Below are 9,284 nucleotides of genomic sequence, written 5' to 3' on the forward strand. Positions count from 1 at the left end.
CAGGGTGTTATTTATGCCAGTTAACATGGGCTTCCCGCAAATAAAGACACTAAACCTTTAACGCCACAGCAACAGCTGCCTTCTTTCTTTAAAGTTTTTGACTATAAAACACTTTAAAGTGTTTGTTAGTGTCTGCAGTGCATAAACTGCTGATCTAATGCTTTAGGTTTTAAATCAAGCTGACACTTGTATCAGTCTTAGTAATTCACTTGCGGTCGCACAGTAATATTCCCAAACACACACATCACCCAAACCAATTCATTCCGAATGCCACAAAGACAGAGGAAGGCCTTTTCCCACGCCGTGCATAATTAAATGGTGAAATGCATCATCCTTACCTTATGGAAACCAGAAGTTTAAAGGGATTAAAAAAGACATTAGGATAGTTAACAGAAAACAGGTTAGTGCAGTGGCTCTCAAACACAACTTTGCCCATACAGCTTGCAGCTTAACGCGTGTCGTGGAAGATGCCAGGCCCCCAGCGGACCATACTGTGCTGGTTTTGGTACTCTTCTCCCATGCATCTGCTGCTGGCCACAACTGGGGCAGGACACAGACGGTTCCTATGATCCTCATCGCCTTCCTTGGGAACTGTGGATATGGCAAGCCTTTCTGCAGCTGCCTCTGGAGCAGTTAGAACCACCAAGGCGTTCGAGCTGTGTCCTTCCTTCTTTCTTCTGGTGTTATGCACTCCAGCTCCAGCACCTTCACAGAGTAAGAGTGGGCTAAGTGTGCACGTTGGTGCAATGAAAAGGAGAGTCTTGGCAAAAGCAGATACTGCCACAGTCCCTCCCTCCACGCGGGGACTACTGGTGAACGTTACGCTCACAGCACCGACTGCTCATTAGCAGAAGCTGTCATTTCTTCATCTGAGATCGCTTAGCTGAAGTGTTTTGCCAGTACATTTCTGGCACTCCTCAAGGAATGCCAGACACAGCAAACTGCTCACTAGTTGCTGCATCTACACTTTCAAATAATTGACAGTTCCGTTTTGTTCATTTTTTACAGAGACATTGATGTTTCTAGCAGTTTAAGAGATGTCTCTGTGCTCAAACTGAAGCCACATATGAAGAAACAGCAGACTGGGGATGCAGTACTTCTTTTTGCTCTTTCTCCTTAATCTAAATACCTTCTGCCTGAAATGTCAAATATTGGACTCTACCATCATCTTTATCTCCAAAAGAGGCATTTCCAAAGATGACATTTTTGTTGTGAAATAACCTGATGATTTTTAAAATACAGTTTTAACTTCCTTTCTATTTTCCCAAACTCTTCACAGTCTACTGACTAACTCCGAGTTTTCTAACGCTGCCCACCATTAAAAAATAAATAAATCTGAGTACACATTATTTAAATTACTAAAATCCACCAAGGCCTTTCTGTAATCTCTGACTTGTTTCTTTTCAAGGAAAACCTGGTTGAGAAGAGATGGAGGGAGCAAACAACTGGAAGGGGACAAGCAGCGGTTCACGGGCGGTTTGGAGACAAGTTTCGTGAATGGTCATTCTGAAGGCAAGAAAGATGGAGGTTTTGCTGTGTTTCCTCAAGGGAAGGCAGGCCATTCTCCCACTTGCCTGATCTCTTCCAGGCCCTTGTGACTGAGCCACCACACAACGCAGCTGGGTGTGCCGGTCTGCAATGCCACAGCTGTGCTGGTGGCACACAAACCGAAATTCAACTTTTTAATATAGCTGGGACTTGACTGACCAACACGGTGGAAGATCGGGTCCTAACCACTAACCTAGCACCCAGAGCTAAGAGCCAGCTGAACGACTTGAACCTGGCCAACCTGCTCACCTCCCGGAGAAGGCGAGCCGCCACATGCTGGAATCCTACCCATCCTGTTCAAAAGTCATGTATCTAAACATCCTCCCAGACCCCACGGCAACAAACAGAACCAGAACAAAAATGGAGAAACCTTGCGGGTCGGTAGGTACGCTCTGAGCTTTTGAAAAGTAGACCACTTAGATTAAACTGCCTAACTTCATTATTTTGGTGGGGTAGGGAGGGAATTTTAGCCTTAAACTCTTTAGTTTATTATCACACCTAAGCTCTTGCTCATATTTTTGATCAGATGGAGCAGATACACTCAAGAGGGAATATCATTCTGTGGTGGGTTCTTTACGTAGTTTTGTGTAACAGATTAATGATTTTATTTGGCTTCTGTTGACTAGAGAAGGCATTTTTGGGGAAGAAATGCTTTTCCTCTAAAAACTGTTTAAGTCAGATAAAATTCTTTGTGATTTGGCTGATATTTTTTTGCCAAATATAATTAAACCTTCAAACATTTCAGAAGTTTAAATGTTTTGATTTGTCGTTAACTTGAACTGTTTTGCTTCCTACTACACTGAAGACTTTTTAAAAATAAAAATGCTTTTATTCAACTGCCAATTAAACCAATTTTTGGTGGTGGTGATGATTTCACTATGTCTCAACTCATTGAACCTTCTTCATGCCTTCCTCCAGTTTTGGGGTTTGTCTACCAAAACCAAAAGATTATTGTCAGGGATAACTATTTGTCCTGCTTACTGCAATTTAGAAATGTCTTCCTAGTGAGACTCGCTGCTGGAAAGCATTAACACTCCATAATCCAGCTGATCCACAAGAAGAGGGCTCATAGGATCAAAATCTTCAGGGAACTTATGATCACTGCATGAACAACACGCTCCAAACTTGGATGCACAATTTTCTAGGATTTCCTAGAGCTGGGACTATTTTTACCTACATGAGACTGTTTGTGTGTCTAGAGCTTCTTTTATTCCATTAAATATTCATTAAATATCTCACAAAGGAAGTTATTCATCTTAATGTCCTCCTGGCGCTACTTCTCATGCCAGAAGATGCAGCCTCTCATTTGAGAAATGTGGTCATACTATTGTCTCCTCACAGAGCTTCAGGGTTTTCAAGTCAGCCTTTACTCTGGAGGTAAGGGCCCTAATCAGCAGTTTAGATAAGCCTTTCTTATCTGACTGAATCTGGACTCACCTGGTGCTCAGCAGAGGGAAATGTGTGTCACTTAACAATGCTGTTACCACTCTCTTGCTTCACCTCTAAACCCAACCCATATTCAACATATTCTTGAATAGCAAGTGCCAGAAAAGGACAGAACTTGCACAGCAGTCACTGTGCCAAGTACAAACATGAAAGAATTCCCACGCCATGTGCTATCTCCTTGATTATAGTTGCAAGGCTAAAGGCTCAACTTAGGCTTTTTTAGACAGAGGATTGTACAGGAGTGGCCATTAGCCATCATGATTCTCAGCTCTTTCCTTGGATTGCCGAGTACTATGACAAACGTGCCAACACTGTGCCAAGACAGAGTGCCATACCAGAGCAGAAAGTATCTGACCAAGTCCCTTTTGCCACAACATGTTCTTTGACTACTTTTCATTCACCACTCTCTAGGTTAACTGCAACTTACATTTTCAGGCCATCAAGAAAGGGTAGGAAACCATCCAGACAGGCTTGAGAGGTGGGCCCTTGTGAACCTCATGAAGTTAATCAAGGCCAAATACAAGGTCCCACACATGGGTCAAGGCAATCCCAGGCACTAATACAGGCTGAGCATAGAATGGATTGCCAACAGCCCTGCAGAGAACAACTTAGGGGGTGTTAGTTGACAAGAAGCTTAACATGACCCAGCAATGTGTGTTTGCAGCCCAGAAAGCCAACCGTATACTGCTGCATCGAACGAAGTGTCACCAGCAGGCTGAGGGATGTGATTCTTTCCCTCTGCTCCACTCTCACGAGACCTCACCTGGAGTACTGCATTCAGCTCTGGGGCCCACAACAAAATAAGGTCACGGACCTGCTGGAGCACGTCTAAAGGAGGGCCACAAAGATAATCAGAGAGCTGAGCACCTCTTGTATGAGGACAGCTGAGAGAGTTGTTGTTCAGCCTGCAGAAGAGAGGATTCCGGGGAGGCCTTACAGCAGTCTTCCAGTGCCTAAAGGAAAGATGGGGAGGGACTTTTTTATCAGGGAGTGTAGTGACGGCACAAGGGGCACTGACTTTAAATTGAAAGAGGGTAGATTTAGATTAGACAAACTGTTGATGGAACTTTTTAAACTTTGCATACAAACACATTTTTGTATATGGCACATTTTTGTTGCAGCATATATATTCGTTTAGAGAAGACTACCTATCACTGATAAGCAAAATAATAAAGAAGCTCTTCTCTGTGAGGGTGGTGAGGCACTGGAACAGGTTACCCAGAAAGGCTGTGAACGCTCAGTCCCTGGAAGTGCTCAAGGCCAGGCTGGATGGGGCTTTGAGCAACCTGGTTTAGTGCCCATGCCAGTGTGGTTGGAACTACGTGAACTTTAGGTCCCTTCTAACCCGAATGATTCTACAACTCCATAATTCTAACTGCCTTGGTCCAAGATCTGATCCTGTTCATTTCCCTGACTAGGTCATACAGATTTTGCACTCTTCTTGTGCCAAAACTAAAATACAGCGGGTTAAAAACAGTAAAATACCAGGAACCTCACATCAGTAAAGCAAACATTAGCAAGTAAATCCTCAGCTTCATCACAGCTCTAACGAATTGGTAAATTTTCTTTTCCCTCACCTCAAGACTCTGTCTAAACCTTTGTGACCTGGCGTTATGTATTTTACTGCTGTTTAATTCCCCCTTGAGTCACACCTCAGCCTTTTCAGTGCTTTATTCATCCAGGATGACAAGTCCACAGTGATGACTCCGGTTTAAACATTGACTTAATATTTACTTTTACACGAGTTCCCCAGGGTGCAAGGGACCATAGCATTTAAAAACCAGCCCGTTCTCAGGCAGCTGTTTACAAATTCTCATGATCTAACTACTGAAAGTTGTGGCTTAACCTGCTTGACTACTGTGTTAGTGAAAGGCATCTCACCATCAGCCAGCGTAAAAGCATTGCTTCTATCATTGTCTTCTATCCGTCAGCTACAGTATTTGCCTGACATCAATTTCAGCGCTAAGTCTTTCTGCTTAGCTTCAGCCTCTGTGGTTGACCCAGCGGGATTAACAGCTTGAGTCATTCCACAGCAGAGACAGCTGCAAACTCAAGAACCAACCCCCAGCTCCTTGTCATCACACAGCCACTAGAAGGCAAGACCCTTCTCCAACCGCCCTGTGCAGGTGCTCACTGAGAACAAACTCTGCATGTCAGTCTAACGCCAAAGCAGGGTGCTAAAAGCACTCAGGGTATTTGCGGTGGCAGCAGCTGCAGCGGGAGGGCTAAGCCTGTGCTTCTTCCACAGAGCTCAGGACAAAGCAGGAAGCACTCAGCCTTCTCACAGTAAGCTTCTCTTCACGCTGCTATTGCTTTGTTCACCCAAGTTTGAGTGTACTGGATCAAAGGTTCATCTAAAACAGCAAATCTAATTTTTTTCCAGAATACATTCCCAAGTTCCAGCCAGTCGCGGCTGAAGGATTTCCTGAGCCAGAAGCAATGTCTTTCTATTAAGGCTTCTGGGTGGACTTTTCTTCCACAAACTTTTGATGGAAATTTTTAAACTTTGCATACACACACAGGCATATATGTGTGGCACATTTTTGTTGCTATAGGCACATTAGTTTAGAGGAGACTACATATCACTGATAAGCAAAATCATTATAATCATTATTAGAGCAGCTAATAGGGGCCAAATGGTTACATAAGCCAAACGAATACAATTAAAAGCCTATTTTTCTCACAACCACAGTATTCTGAATCATTCATTGTTCAGGCTCAAGTTTTCCATGCCTAAAGAGAGAGGTTTTTTTCTTGTCCCCTTGAAGTCAAAGCATAATCCCTGCAACCATTTTTAGGTTATGGGAGAATTAATCTACCCAAACCTTTTCCAGAACTACAGTGAAAACAGATGAAATTCGACACTTGTCCAAGACTGAGTAATCAATGAAAATTAGTGCTCTTGCATACTTTGAAAGGAATTGGCTTTAATTTAGCAAAGTTGTGGCTTTTCAAAAACAGTGTGCTGTACACTCACGGCTAAGATGTCGTCTACAGGTGGACATACTGCAGGCATCAACTAGTGCACATACTGAATTCAAAGAGATCACCAGGTTGCTGCAAAACCTGCTGATTACTGAAGCATGTAGAATAATTCTCTGTTATGGGTATGATGTTAAAAAAAACAGCACCCAGGGCTTGTTTCCACAAGATCTGAGCTAATTCAGCCCTTGAACTTCCTCCAGCTTCCATCAGGTGAGAGAGGGCCCTGTGCATGCTCAGACTGTGGGAACAGGCTAGCAGAGGTAAAAGCGAAGGAATCAATAAAACTACTATCTTTTCTAAGAGCACTACCGAGTCTGAAAGAATTGGCTTCTCACTCTGTCTGGGAATGAAATCCTTGCAGTACCTCAGCTTCAGGGGGAAAGGCAGAGTCCTCACTCAGAAAACCCAGTGGTCGGGGACCTTCCCTGAGATACGAATCGTGTTGATTAGCGCCCCTTAAGATAGGTCTTACTTCCTAATTTATTTCTTGGACGAGTGCTTTAACTCCTTTGCAGCCAGGGAAGAGGATGAGTCCTGGGAGAACAGAGGCCATCAGAGATTCCTGCCGTTCTCTGTGCACTCCATGGGACGCTGACAGTGGCCGGGTCATCTTCTAAGCATGACCAGTTTCTTTAGGGAGTCAACAGAGATAAACAGCTGATTGCTTGGCGGCACATCTCCAGAAGCACCTGTTGCCTCTGTAAGGAATTCTCTGACTAAATAATTAAGACTAGGCAAGAACGCTGGTAGGGCCGAACAAAACTGATAGGCCAAGTTAGGCTACTTGAACTGCCCTCTCTGCTTTTTGGAGAGAATATTTCCTTTAATGGTGGACACATCTGATTATTTTTAAAGCTTGTTTTTTGTAAGCTTGGTTGCACTTGAAACAATATAATAAATTGTTAAGACAACATTCAGCAAAGCAACAAACAACGACAGCTTCATCCAACCACATTTCCTGAGAGTTCTCCTGAAATATCTCCTTACACCTAGGCACTACTCATTTGCACATCTTTGTTTACTTTACAGGAATAAATGGTTCCCACAATGTCTGAAAGGTTTCACTTCTTGCATTAATCTTCAAAGACATTCTTATGAAGCAATTTCTGCCGTGTCAATTTTTAGCTTTTTAAAATCAGATTCCTCTTCTGGGATTCATTTCCTTGGACAACTAATTACAAGAGCAACATTTTTTGACAGACTTTATAAATATCAGAATAAAGAAGGTTAACACCATTCTGACTCAACTGAAAATCGCTATTGTGCTTTTTTCCTATTTTTAAAGTCTCCATAGTATTTGGACAATGCCTGACAATCGCTGCCTTGAATTTTGCACCACCAGGAAATACCGTTATACAGCAGGCAATGCTGAAACACAGAACTCAGGATTTATACGATTTACAGTTATTGTACATGTATTTTTTCTCAAGAGCTCATCTGTGCTTCTAGTTTAATAAATTTACCTGTTTTGTCCTTCTTCAAAGCACACAATGCCAAGTTCTGAGCCCTTTAAGAAACTGAGGTGCACAAAAAAGGTTGGCCAGACACCACCACATAGAGGATTATGTAAGAACATGACACTAGAACAACTTCTAATATTAAAAACACTATAATGGATGACCTCGGGCAGGGCTAGCTATGAAGAAGCAAAGATATATTTTATTTTGTAAAACCTTAGGTTTCAATTGCTTTACAAGTTTCAACCCTTCTGCAAAGATGCAGCTGTAACTGAGTACAAGCTGTTAATATAAATCCAAAGATAAACAATCCATGACACCTTCTACTTCTGTAAAAATGCAGAATTACTTTCAATATTAATTTAAGCAGTATTCCATATTGCAACGTAGTGAGCACCTTGTACAAAACAACCAACTTACGTGTTATTTACTAAACATCCAAAAACATTTTAACACTGGGTTAATTAACCTCTAATTACTGGTGTAGGAAGGATCAGAATACTCTGAAGGACCTCAGCATAAAAAAGAACCAAGTCAGACCCAAGAAAAGAGTCAGCTTTGAAATCTTTTGGGAACATAATAAAGTTGTTTCTATTAGAAACCCTAAAATACCTTTTCTTTCATGACTTTCCAATCCCACTAGTTGAGGTTTTAATTTTTGTCACTTGCTACAGAAAGACTTTGAACGTGTGTGAAATGGTTTTACAGTAAGTGGGTAGGACTTCAAGTAGCAAGATACAGAAAAAGAAATTTATCCTCAAGAGTCTCTCTCGTTTTGATGGGTTGCCTTTGATCCCACAAAGACTGGATTACAACTTTAAAGTCCATCCTAGCAGTGGGTGGATCACCTCAGGAACCGACCAGAGAACAAAGCACATTCCAAAGACAGAAACTACAGGACCTGGCTTAAAACCCTGAGCTGCAATTCAGGGACTTCACCAAAAAAAGAAACCTGACACTTGTGCCAAGCCATCTGACAACCACAGAACTTGGGAGAGCATTCAGCTCACTTCCTTTTTTTATATGTTTGTCTAGCCTCCAGCTTTCGTCTTCAAGATCACCACATTTGTTCTTCGGCGGCCGCTGTCAAACAAAGAGTTATTCCTTGAATCGTATTCTGTCCTGCCTATACCTTGCGCAAATGACAGGAACTGTTCAACATTTATGGGAATGTACCAGAAAAAAAAGAGTCTGGCCCTCCATTCCTTAGGGCAGCTTAAATACTGAGGATGCTTTCACAGTGTTGAAATACTTCAAAACTGAGAAATCAGAAGATGAAAAAGTGAGAAAAGCATTCAAAATATCTACAATAGAAGAAAGAGAAGGAAATAGAAGAAGTTAAAGATTTATTTTTCTTTTGGTGAAAGCCAGCAAGGAATTCTCGAAATTCTTCAAGCTACATTGATCTACATCTCCTAGATCAAAATGTGAAACAGCACAGGATTTAAGCACATGCTTCCAAAGGCACTTCAACCACTAGCAATTTCTGCTCCCACGAGAAAGTTACCTCTTCTCCTCTTGTTTCTTTACATCTTCTACAGTGTCTTTATTAAAGTCGTTTCTGACTTGTAAACTTGGTTTCTGAGTAGTGAGTTTGTGAAAATAATACAGTGATAGACGCACTGCAGAGGGAAGCATAAAATGATGTAATTTTCATGTTGTGAGCACTCCTCCATGTATCTAAGAGAACCATCCTGTGTGAGAGTTCCCACTGCAACCCTGAGGGAGAATTAGATTCAACTGAATTATTCCCAGATGGCTAAGTTACAGTTTTATACTTACAGATACTGAAAAGAGTGAAACCTTGGGGATGATGCCAAGAGGCGGAAAAGATGTTGAGAAGAAAGA

Source organism: Buceros rhinoceros, unplaced genomic scaffold (assembly GCF_000710305.1).
Source record: "Buceros rhinoceros silvestris isolate BGI_N320 unplaced genomic scaffold, ASM71030v1 scaffold4709, whole genome shotgun sequence".
NCBI lineage: Eukaryota > Metazoa > Chordata > Aves > Bucerotiformes > Bucerotidae > Buceros > Buceros rhinoceros.